Here is a 13,629-nt window from a genome sequence, read left to right on the forward strand (position 1 = left end):
TCTTTACAAATTGGTGACCCCAACGTGATCCCAGACACTCTGTGAGGTCGGGAGTGTCCTATTCTGTAGCGACCAGTTCCCTGTGCACAACTTGAAGAGATTTGCAGGCTCCATGTCACCAGAATGCCTGCCTGCTCTTTGGAGCAGGGTGCTGCTCCCAGTTGTGTAGGCCATTGACGGGACCCAGTATCAGAGGAGTTCGGTAGAACACATAGATAAGTGCACCTTCGTGGGAGAAAATAATAATCTCCTCCTTGCAGAGGAAAGGCAGTAATGCAAGTAGAGTAGAGCTCCAGTATTTAAAGGATCTGCTATCCCTCCACTCGGCAAAAGGGAATGTGAGGACATGCCCTCGCCCCGAGGCAAGGGGCCAGAGGAAGGGTCTAAACCATTGTATAAGTGTCATTTATTTTGTTGGGTAGGCCCATTATATGGCGCCTGTGTGATCCCTTAACCCAGCAGAAGGGAGTGGAGGGAGGTAAATGGCTTTGTCTCAAAGATGAAACTGAGGAAGGGGCGAAACCATTGTGTATATAACTGTGTTTTATTGATTTGTGGTATAAGATGTTTTTGGAATTGTTAAAGTGTGGAGTGGTGGTTGTTGAATTGTGTGAAGAGAGGTGTGGTTTAATAAGTGTGTGCAGTGGAGAGAAATGGGAGGGGCACAGGAAGTGCAGGCAGTGTTGAGGGGATGGGGTATATTGGCGTTGCTGGTTCAGCATTCAGGAAAGAAAAGATTATTACGAGTGCAGAATTAGATGTAATTATCAGTTCTCTTACCCCACTCGATATACGTGTACAGAACTCCCAAGTACCATCGTGAGTGGTTCATTGATACAAGAGGAGGGATGTATACACCTTGGCCCGAAGAAGGCGCTAAAAGCAGCGAAATATAAGGGGAAGAAGTTGAAGAATAGGAAGGCTGTTCTTGAGCTTTGGAGAATGGTTGAAGATTTGGAAGATGTTCATGTGTCTGGGGGCATCAGAGGCAAGTAACGACCAAAGTAATCCAAGAAGGAGTGTACACCAAGCACTAAGTAACACAATTTATGTAGGCCCAGATAACATTTAGGAAATCACAGCAGAGACTGGCCTGTGGAACTGAACTGAATGAAGTGAGCTGCCAACCCCGCCCACAGGAGGCAACGCTTTTACACATAAACAACATAGTTTGCATACACCACATTTTAAACATTTTAGAACACCTTATAAGAGCTAATTGGTGGGACTGCGTCAATCCCCTGTATCTAGACAAACATAGAATAATCGTAATTGGTTCATGCCATTCTTGCCTACACTGTACAACACCAGTGTTCCCCAGGGATCCTGTGTCTCCCCCACACTATACAACATATTTACCAAGCCCCTTTTCGATGATTTGGATCATCTCAGTATCACCTATACTAACTATGCAGATGATACTCAGATCCTTCTTCCACTTACTGGAGATTATGGAAAGGATTTGGCCTTGGTAAATAGGGTGTATATCATCATCCAGGCATGGATGGCCACTCATGGACTATGCCTGAATGATGATAAAACAGAACTCATCATCCTAGGTACGACACTCAGCATAAAGAAACTCGGCCCTGCCTTCAATTCCTTCGTGATTGACGGAAATAACATCAAAGTCGGACAGGAGGTCAAAACACTGGGATTTTATCTAGACTCCAATTTCTCTCTCAAAAAATAAGTGAGCTCCCTTGCATCCTCCACTGCTTATACTTGCAAATTAATCTGCACAGCTAAACCATTCCTATCGGACTCTACCTGCCTTACACTCGCCGGAGCTCTTATTCTGTCGCGCCTCGACTATTGCAATGCCCTTTACCTAGGATCCACCAAGACCACTACCAGTAAATTGCAAACCCTTCAGAACAATGCCCTCAGAGCAGTTCTGGCCATCTCCAGAAGGGAACACATCACAGGACTCAGCCAACAGAACAATTGGCTATCCATTAGAGATAAAATTCTACTAAAAACGGCATCACTCACACATAAGTCTCTCAACAATGCCGCCCCAACATACCTGATCAACAGATTCCACTGACACTCCTCACTAAGACCCACTAGAATTGCATACAAAAACGGTTTATCTGTCCCCCACTACAAACTGTCCACGATAGGAGGCAACAGCTTCCCGGTAAGAGCTGCAATGTTGTGGAACGCCATGCCTCCCAACATTAGAGTAGACATGCCCTATCTGAACTTCCGTTCCCTTGTAGTCTCCTGGCTGAAATTGGAGACCCACTAAGCCTATGAAGTGTACAGCGCTACCTGCACAAATTGTAACAGGTGTGCTGCACAAATTGTATCACGTGTGCCTCCTGCTCACCTGTACATACTGGCCTGTCGGCCTACTACTGTTTTGTATATAACATTGGTGTATTTTATTCTTGCATTATGTATTTTCTTTGTACTGTAACCAAGCTTCAAAAATTCTTGTGAAGGCTGCGCCCTGATCCCCCCGGGTACGCTCGCGCATTATAAATAATAAACATAAACATAAACACAAACACCCCTCGTGACGTCACAAACCTTCCCACACTGCCCTACAATTATGTTACAAAGCATTACATGATTGTGCTGACCACTGGACCTTTATTCATCTGCCATTGGTCAGTTCCCATCGAACACACAAGACAACCTGAACTTGGCATAGGGGGGACATTCACACGGAATCCGACCAGCTAGGATGCAAAACACTGTTGAAATCTAGGAACACTGAAACCGCTCCTGATTGGTTCCCCATTGCTCGTTTCCTCACCCCTCAGCCATCTTCCCGTGCTCCTCTACCAGGGGTGATTTGAAACCTTGTATCTCACTGTGGTTGAATATTATTCGACTGTATTTAAGTTCTAGTTCCCTACAAATTCCCAGCAAGCACCAAGGTGCCTAGCTCGTGGCCTCAAAACAATCTACTGGTCCCATTTCACTGCAGCCCCGTTCCTGTGGGAACCGTCAACTTGCAACATTTCGCCGGAACACTATTTTAGGCAGAGCGCTCAAGAAATCCATGTCCAGTCAGTACATGGGATCTGTAGCTGTGAAAAGGAAAATGTTTTACTTACCTGAGGCCTATACTCAAAACATGGCTATTGTATTGTTCACATCATGCTATACTACCCTCTCTACCCGCTACCGCTGCCCCTTATCCATATCCCCCACGTGCCCATCACCCCCATGCCTCCCTCTGTACCCCCGATCCAACTTCCCCTGTGGACTTCTCCTGCAGCACATGTGGATAGGTTGCACAGCGATCGATGACGTCTCACCTCCAGGAGTAACCCCTCATTTTCCCTGTTGTGCCCCCCATCAGTTGCATGATTGGTATGTGTGGCCCCAATTGGCAACGCTGAATTTGCTCCTTTACCGCATTCGCCCCTTCAATCAATCCATCGATTGACACCTTCTTACTTGTCAAGTTCTTACCGTCTTGGGGATTCACAACATTGTTACCCTATACATACTCCCCCCTTGGTCCTCATACTATCCCTGTGAGACTCTATTATCACACACTCTTGCCCATCATCTGAACATGCTACCAAAAAGGCATCATGCTCTTCCATGTTTGCAGGTGCCATTTTAACCACCCCTTGCAAATTGTGTTAATTTGCTCCAGACTGTGTTGGGCCCACATTTTTACTGTGTACCTTTTCCCCTGTCCCGTCAACATGCACGGACATCATATATCTCGTCCTCCCACATTTACTCTTTCAGTGCCATATTACTAGCTGAACCCGCAAAGAAGATTATGAGCATCCGAACGAGCACTGAGACCTTTATTTGAAAATGTTCGCCAACCGCATTGGGACCAGTGCAAAAAAGGAGTCAAACCAGCCATCTGATGATACAGCATTTGTTTCCTTTGTCATAGTCTCATGGAGTGAATAATAATAATAATAATAATAATAATAATAATAATAATAATAATAATAATAATAATAATAATAATAATAATAATGAATTCGATAATAATAATGAATGAATTTCCTCTATGGCCTCCGCCAAGGTTCCATTAGCTGCATTGTTGGCTGGTATTATTATGCAACAGCTGCTCCTATCTTGTGGCAAACACCACCCTGCATTGGGTGAGCATGTCCAATATCTGTTATGTAGCGCCACCAGTCTGACTGCCCAAAGCTCTTCCCTCACTGCATTTAATTCTATTTCAGTTGAGTTTTCCAGTTGAAACACCTTATAACGGGTCACCTGTAGCCACTTAGCATTAGCTGCCACTTGGACCCCAGGAAGCAGAAGAGGTGGAAAAATGTGGATGCCTTCGAGAGCAAGCGAAAATGTGGTGGGATTGAAGCCACATTTTCTGATGATTTCCTGGACCAATAGTTCTTAGTACACCTGTCTCTTTTCAGCGTTTGTGCTCAAACCTCTTGTATTCTTTCTTCCCCTGCCATCTTCCTCTTGAGCAATGCTGGATGGCCACTGAAGGGCATAATTTTTGATCAAAGTATGACCAGAGCAGGGCTTTGCAGTGTGACAAGGGAGAATAGCACCTATCCCCAGTCGGGAGGGAACTGGGTGTATGCCTGGGTCCCACCAGTGGTCGATAACTGCTCCTGTCCAGCTCTTCAGTGCTGGAATGCTCATCACCTTGGTGCAGCCCGCATTAGACCCCAGATGCGTTGACCCAGTGGATCTTAAACATAAGGAAAATCATGCAAGTGTCTTTTGTGTACTTGTTGGTGTCCCTCATCTATCCAAGTTAAAGCATGCGCATATTTATTCCACGTTGCCCTACAGCTGTCATTCATTTTCACCACTACACCATTCTTCAGACCCCACTAACTCTTCTGCTTGACATTGTACCATTCCCCCCTCCCATTGCCCGCCATGAAGGACAATTCCCTCAATCCTCATCAATGGCCTCGTGTGGCACCATGAAACATCATGTCCTGTTGCATTTCGGCACTGCACTCTGCCAAGCGTTGTGAATGACTGTTCCCCCCTTCTTGCACCCTCTGTAACATATTCCAATATTATTGTTTGGTAGCTTCCTTTTTTGCCATTCTCCCCAACTGCATATAATTGTTGGCATACATCTCTTCTCCCTCATCAACCCAATGAGCCATCAACGAATGACCCTGAAAGGGGCCCCTACATTTGCACAGTAACAGGTGTGATAAGTACCCCCCTTCTTCCACTGTGGCCTCTCGGGGAAGGAAATGTTTGGTTGCCCCAGTGACATGTTGGATGAGAAAGCACACGTAATAACGGTCATTTGCCCTCTCGCATCCCACACGTCTCATATCATCGTACCACACATTTACATATGGCGTGTGCTGCCATGCCATCATGAAACATATCTGCATTAAATAAGCATTGTTTGCTTCTAATTTGTTCATCATAACTCTTAGTGGTACTGTCTAGTCCTCTATAACCTCTAAAGTCGCATCAGTCAAGGGCTGTTGGCTGACTGTGCTGACTGTCCTGACCGGTGGAGCTGCGAGAGCAATATAACCCATAAATGTGTTTAACCTTGAACTTGGACGTGGACTTTAGTAAGGTGGCAGTGATAGGCCCTGCCCCCCTCAACCCGGAAACAGTAGTTATCCAGCAGCCGCACGCATCTGCATGTGTGCATCAAGCTGGGTGCATCAGTTGAGTACTGTTGGCTGATTGTGCTGACTTTCCTGACCGGTGGAGCTGTGAGAGCAACAGGAGGTAGAAATTCATTTAAACTTAGTCTTGGACTCAGACTTTAGTAAGGGTACACAACATGGTGCACAACACATTGTGGATTGTGGATTTGATAAATTTAGAACACCTTAGAACACCTACTAAAGCTTGTTCCTGTTACATTTTAGTGATGGTGATAGGCCCTGCCCCCCCTCAACCTGGAAACAGTATTTAGCCAGAACCTGCATGCATCTGTGAGCACGCATCGAGCTGAGTGCATCAGTCGAGTGCTGTTGGCTGTTTGCTGTTTGCGGGTTGAAGGGAGTAGGAAGTGGGGTCTGAGTTCAGAAGCGATTTGTTAAACCACCATGCTGAAGGGTAGCATGAAATTCCACCTCTTTTAGCCCAATTTCTGGTACACTTGGCCCTGTGCAGAGGGCACATTGTCCAAGCAGTAATAATGGACAGAGATGATGATGAATGTGCAAAGAAGAAAGAACAAGCCTGTTGCAAAATAAAACCATTGCTAAAAATGGAAGGAGAGCTGTTTTGCAATGATAGATGAGTGGCAGGAGTAGTGAGCTGCACAGCAAGGGGTCTTATGAGGTTCTTGAACGATGTAGTGGCACGTGCCAATAAAAACTGTGGAAGAACATGGCTAAATTATTTGCCAAAATTGGCATGGATCGAGTTAAGGGAGACCGCAGCAAAAGTGCAGAGGCCAGTTTTATATTCCTTTTGTTTTTGAGGAAATTGTACTATACCCGTAGGAAAAAACTTTCAGTGTAATAAAACACTCTTATCTGACGGAAGGCACAACAGCAACAATGGATGTCTATTGGCTATGTGGACAATACGTGTACTTACACAAACTGCCATCATAGAGGGGAATATGCTCACTGACCAACTTGCACTCAGTGGTTCTGGTAGTTCCTGATGCCCATGTGTATGTTATAAATGTGAAGTCCCCTGTACCAACTAAGCCTCCATCTACTAAACAAGCCCGCCACTCACCAAGGATGCATCGCCAGAAAAGATCAAATTATCAAGACTCATCTGATAAGTTGAAGGCGATTCCAGACCAGTTTAAATTCTTCACTAAAACCAAAACATTTTTTACCTCCCTGCTGGTGCCAGGTATCCAGATGGCAGCCAATGCTAAATGACTGCAGATCAACTGATTGGAGATGCTTGCCTTGGCGGACCAAGCTGAGCAGGGTCTCAATTCTATAGAAACTGAGTTACGGGCAATCAGACTCATGACCTGCCAGAACAGATACATTCTGCATTTGCTCATGGCCACAGAAGGGGGTGTGTGCAATGAAAATTGGACTGCCTTGTTGTACATACCCCCCCCCCCCCAAATGACGCTGATAATGGGTCCCTGACCCATGTGATAGGGACCCTTCATAATTTGATGATTGCCATGGAAAAAGAAGCAGGAATAAATGGAGATGGCTGGTATGATTCTATGTTCTCGTGGGCCCCGTCCATGTTCGAAATACCCATAAAGCTATTGGTTCCCATCATGGTTTTTCTGCTTGTGCATTTGTTTCCGGTCAGATGATCCTGAGATGTTGTACGAAGATCCTACCGAACAGCGCAGCGATGATGGTGTCAATAACAACGGTTAGTGCTCCACCTCACACAAAAAACATGTACACCCGGATTGATAGATTGGATGTAGTTATAAAACCAAAGATTGGAGAAAGTAGAACAGGATCTCGGACTACCGGGTACATTGACCACACTGCCACCCGACTGAGAGAATTATGTTCAGCATTGGGTTGATTTAGCAGGATATGGGGGTGATTTATGACATGCACTCCTGGATAATATACTCAAGGAGGAGGGGTTTGCATGGGGACCCAAAGATGATGACTAAAAGAGGCATCAGGGTTAGTTAATAGAGTATTAACTAGAGAGGGGAATACTGGGATGCACATATAGTGTCCCAGCTGGGCAAAACAGTTCAGGCTGAGAAAATCCTATTAGCATGGATCACAGTACTAACTGGACAAATTTGGCATGGCAGACGGTGACTGTATCACTTGTATTTAGCTTTGACACATATTACAAACCCACATATAACAACACAGAAGGAGCAACAACTATATTAATTTTGCATTTGTAGAGGTCATATATAGGGCAGTGTACAGGCCCTGTGTGTGGTAGTTGTAGATGATGATATGTTTTCTACTAAGATGCGAGGAAAGAGCTGAAGTAGATGGCAAATGGAGTAAGAAAGGTATTTTGGAAGGAGCGAGGTCAGCATGTTAACTTGACAGGAGTGCCGCCATATTGCATTTTGAATCAAAGCACACTAACAGCAATGAATGCCCTGATGTATAGCTGCAGTTCTGTTTAGCTAAATCCCAAGAAAAATCCCCTTTCTATCCCCCAAGAGAGAAGCCAAGGTCAGAGGCACCCATGGTATGCAGATACACATTAACCAGACCCAGCTGCAGGGTATGAACATGGTGGGAATGGAATGTTAGCTGAACGGAAGGTAGGTAGAGATGCGCCCTTGAAGGAAAAATTCATGAGAAGCGGGATGTCAATAGGTCAGGCGAAGATTTAGCACACTACTGCCCTCCCCAATGAGTGGTCATCCCATATGAATTACAAGCACACGCATAACCAAAGCAAATAAATGCCTGAAATTCAGACTTGAGGGTGGTGCCTTAGTCACGTCATTCCTGGGCACCTGCGGTTTGAAGGAGATAAGGGGCAGCCGTGTCTGGAACGTTCTATGATTTGGGTTATGAGGATGAGAAGTGATGCCAATAAATTTACTACAAGTTTGGGGGTGCAGCTTGTGTGCACCGCGGCATCTGGTATAATGAGAAGGCCTATTGTCTTATCAAAGCAGAGTTGGTCTCACCAGTATACTTTGAATGTGTCTGGATTGGAGGGGTGCAAATCACATGATGGTCACGATTTATTAGTGTGTCAATATTTTAGTAACTAATCGCGTTTCTAGATTCAATAGTGACGCTGTAGTAGACCACGTGTATAGGGGAATGGGCTTAAATAAGGTTCGGCCAATTGGTCCAGGAACTATAGGGGGACATTAGCATGTTATATAGGTTATAGCCAATGAGGGTGATAGAATAACATTGTAACCTATGTATACAGATTTTGCAGTTTTCCCGCCATGTAACCTGTAACCTCTTGGGGCGTGACGAGCTCCGTGTCGTTTTGGTTCTAAGGGACTGACTGCATGTAATGAACCTTGTTTTCCCTTGCAAATTGGCGCAGTGATCTTTGGGTCTCTTGGATTATTTTTACTGCTTAGGTGTTGGGCTACTATTTCTCTTTACAAAAGCTGGAGTAGGCAGTAACTTCTACGAGGAACCTGCACAAGCTGAGCCTGGCACACCAAATACACTACATGTGAGTCAGCCCCAAACTAGTCTATAGCGTGCAAGGAGAACTGACACTCCTCCATGAACGCTAAGCCTTTCCTCCCTTAGGCACACAATGCTAAGTAAGGCTGTGCCCAATTCTAATTAAGCAGTAGACCCTCAGCAGGTGGGTAATTACAACTTCAGGGGCCCATAGTTACAGGGCTGAGCAAAGCAAGGGCTTTTACGGAGGTGACGGGGCATTACATGAAATGGTAATGCCCCCCTCCGTGGGACCAGGGTACTAAGAGCATTTTTATTGGTTCCGAAACAGAAAAAAAATAATGTCACAAAATGGCCGCTGGAGAAGGAAAAACGAAGTCTGTTTTCCCTTACCATGGTGGCCATTGAAAATGATGGTGAAAAAGTAAACAAGCAAAATGGCTGCCATGGAAAGGGAGAAGGGACTACAAGTAGTCACTTCTCCTGTTCCTTGGCAGCCATTCAAAAACTAGGGAAAAATGTAAACAAGTAAAATGGCCGACATGGAAAGGAGAGCAGGGTCTAAGTGTTCCCAGCCCGTCCTCTCCCAAAATGGACAGAAAAGAAGGTAAGTGTGGTTGGGAGGATGGGGAGGGAATTCTTTGTATAGGGATTGGGGGGAGGGACAACACTTACCTCAATCCCCGGTGGGGGAAGAAGGTAGCCTCCAGCCATGTGGTGGCTCAGAGCGGGGATTACCCTCTTCTGAGCCTCCTCATTGGCTGCCACACCCCCCAGCCTGGGACAGAAGGGAAGGAACATTGTGGGGGAGAGGGATTCCCAGTCGGGTAACGCCCCAGTGAGGACCAATGAGATTGCATGTTACAATCAATTTGTCCCTCGCGGGTACTCATTTTGATTAACGGTATTAACCAAATTGACCATTTACAATTGACCTTTTGTCCTAATTGACCTAATTATAGTGGTCCTAATTGACCTTCTGCACAATTGACCTTTATATTATTTTAGTTTTTTTATATATGTATTGGGTTTGTTTTGGATTATCAATAATATTATAGGCGGATTGGATGGGGGTTTGCAGGGTTTTTTTTTGATTGGGTGAGGGGTTGCAGTGGTTTCCCCCTGCATATATGTCCTAATTGGAGATCGTTCAGCTGCACACTAAATTAATCATTTTCATAAGCTGCCTCCACTGCCCAAATGACTGATGTTTCACTTCTAAAAGAAGGGCAATAATGCAAAACGTTTTAATTATGTGAATTAAGTGAAATTGAGTGAATTAAGTTTTAATTATATCTACAATAAGAAAATATGTTTACATTCTGCATCAATACATGCAAACTCGTGACGTTAGAGTGTAACACATTTATTTCTTGGCTTGATCCCTAAGGATCTGCTGATGTTTGCCACTAGCATCACTCCATCTCTCTACCTTCCATTGAAGAGTGCGTTCTGTTTTCAATCAATAGAGAGTTGAAGGCAAATTAGACACAATTGTCCCTGTTACGTTTTGCGTATTAGCATACTAATTGGAGTTAACTAAAGTTTTTTTTCCAGCAGTGTGTACTTCCCATTACAAAATGGTGGGTGGAGTTCCGCAGGAGTTGAAGCACACACCACCTGGCTGGCCCATGAACCTTTTGCATGAAAAAATGCATCCCGGTAATAACTCCACAATCAAGGTAACATAATTAAACATTGTGGGTCCATAGGAGACAGGACAAAAGCATTCCATTAAAAAACTGTTTTTGCTGGTGTTAAGCAGAAATCAAAAATACTAAAATACTAATTAAGAAAGTTTTCATAGCAATGAAGTAAGGGTAAAAAAGTGTGGTATTACAAATATAGTAATGAAATGGACAACATGATAGCAAAATGTCACACACCCAACCTCTGGCACTCGGCCCGGTAACAGCTCGGACTGCCCCACAATTCTCTAGATTCGCAAGTCTCACAAAGCATGCTTTTTCAACAATACCCGACCAAGCACTAATCCCAATGACCCAGAGACTGCAACTCACAGTACTTGCACCTAGTGGTCAAAGTGTATGAAAAGAAGCTGTGGAACTATGTTCCCTTCTGGCTTGTCCCCAAACCCCACAAACACCATCGCCACGCCCCCCTCACACAATACAAAGCCCCAAACACATGCGCTTGCTGTTTAATGGAACGTTCAGTGCACAGTTCGCTGAAATGCAAGTTGCAACTGCTTCCTACACTTTTATAAAGTAAGCCATTCCGGAACGGGTTCTTGTTAAAATAAAAGTATAGGAAACAATCAAACTTAATTGAAAAAAGGCAGAGGAGCACTGCTCCCAACCGCTCCCGCCCTCTTCTACAAGTGCTTGCACTACTATAAAAAAAAGATGCAAGCCCAAACACTGTACAACTTACCACTGCTCGCGAGCTTGTTTTCCCATGAAATTAAATAAAAATCCTCTTAAGTAGTAAGGAGGCATCCATCTTTGCAATGCAAATATTTTATTTCTGTTCGTATCCTGGGGAGTAACATGACATTCAGTCATTGTGTAAACGAAGGGCTTTATTTCCCGGTACAGCCCAGTGTCACATACGTGCCATAATCCTCCTTGGGTCCTTCTCATGCCTTGCCCCTGTGGCTCCCATTACGGCTGGCATGCTCGGCTCCACCATGATTCCCTGCATCACGCAGTACCAGTCATCAAAGCCCTACTCTCCCTCCATGCACAGCTTCTGGCGGTGCTGCGGGAACAGCCACGTCCTCTTCAGTGGCGTAACACAAAATGTGGGGGCCCCCCTGTGAGCCATGCTGAGGGGGCCCCCCAACTCGGCAACAAATCACGGGTTGCGCCACACTCTGGGCCGGCCTAGACTGTCACGCTTGCACAATACGCATGAACGTGCTGCTGAAGGGGTATGCCGCACACTGCACTAGGAAAAAGATATAAATATGTGTTTTAATGCAATATACAGCACACTTTCTGAGATAAATTGGCTATAAAGCCAAAGTGTTTGCAATTGTTTTGTAGGGTAACACAATCCAATACATGCAAGTCACCAACAGTGCACAGGAACATTAATGCTTCCAACTGGCTGCACAATGTAGACCAGTGTAAACACGTAATAACATTATAGTACAGAATGCCAGGCCACATTTAGACATACCTAGACTGTTTTCAGCAAAATGCCAGTCAAAGCAATAACACTCATCAAGAAGAGAGCACACAATAAAGCATGTGTCTCCATGGCCTCGAACAACACGGCCAAACTCTTTAAAATCTGCAAGGAACTGGTCAATCCTGTTGTGGTCTATACCTCTTCTGTTCCCTCCCATGCCCTCTGTACAGCTCTGGCCTCTCATTTCTCTGCTAAATCTCAGGACATCCTGTCCTCTATGTCCTCTTCCTCTCTCGGCCCATTTTGGCCATCTCTTCTCTCCTCCTCCTTTTTCCTCTTTCTCTCTGACAACACCTGATGAGGTTTCTAGACAAGTCTGATCTATGAAAGTGTCGTCCAAACAGGTGCTCCGCTGCTCCTCCAGAACCATCAAAGCCCATATTAACACCCTCGCTCCAGCCTTGGCCGATTTCTGTAATCACTCTTTTGCCACTGCAATGTTCCTCTCTCCCTTTGAGCACTCCCTTGTGCACCCACTCCTCAAGAAGCAGTCTGCTGATCCTACCTGCTGGAAAACTATCGCTCAATCTCCACCTTTCCTGAGCAAACTCTTGGAAAAGCTTGCCATCTCCCAGCTTACTCTCCACACTGAATCTGTTGGTTGTCTCCATGACCATCAGTCTGGCTTCAGAGCTGCCAGAGGCATGGAAACTGCTCTCCTTAACACCTGTGCTACTCTCTAACCTTGATTCCAGCATTCCTTCTATTCTCATCCTTCATCTTTCCTCTGCTTTCGACAGGGTCAACATCCCCATCCTGATCAATCGACTCTGTGAGAACCTGGGCATCACAGATCAGACCCTAGAGTGACTGACCTACTTCCACTTGAACCGCCACTCCGCTCCCAGGTCGATCGTGGTCCCATTCTCTCCGCCATCTCTCTCTACCTGTGGCATTCCCCAGGGCTCTATCCTCTCACGCTGGTTTTTCAACCTCTACTTGGCCACTTTGGCCTCCCTGATCTCTACCTTATCCTCTAACTTTCAATGTTGTGCGGATGACTCAGCTTTCCTTCAGGCTCCCCTCATCCTCCTCTCCTCTCTTGCTCATTCCTGACTGTCTATCAACGATTCAGGATTGGTGCACCTCCAACAATCTCTGCCTTAATGCCAGTAAGACAGAGATCCTTCTCATTGGGACCCTTGCCACTGTGTTTCCTCTCTCACTATAGCAGACCACCTTGGTCCCTCTTCCTTTGCCTTCCTGCGAGGCAAAAAACCTTGGTGTCATCTTCAAAGCCACACTCTCTTTCTCTCCTAACATCTCGGACATCACCAAGAAGTCCCACTACCAGCTGCTCCTCCTCAAAGGGACTCTTCCCTTTCTCACTCTCCACCAAAAGCTCACTGTCTCTAAGCTGGACTACTGCAACAGCCACTTTCTCAATCTGTCTTCCTCTAGTCTCCGTCATCTGCAAATAATCCAGAACAGGACTGCAAGACTTAGCCTTGGCCTCAAGCCCTGGGATTGTATTTCTCCAGCCCTG

The sequence above is a fragment of the Ambystoma mexicanum genome, chromosome 11, assembly GCF_040938575.1.
Source record: "Ambystoma mexicanum isolate Mex_15411 chromosome 11, UKY_AmexF1_1, whole genome shotgun sequence".
NCBI classification, from domain to species: domain Eukaryota; kingdom Metazoa; phylum Chordata; class Amphibia; order Caudata; family Ambystomatidae; genus Ambystoma; species Ambystoma mexicanum.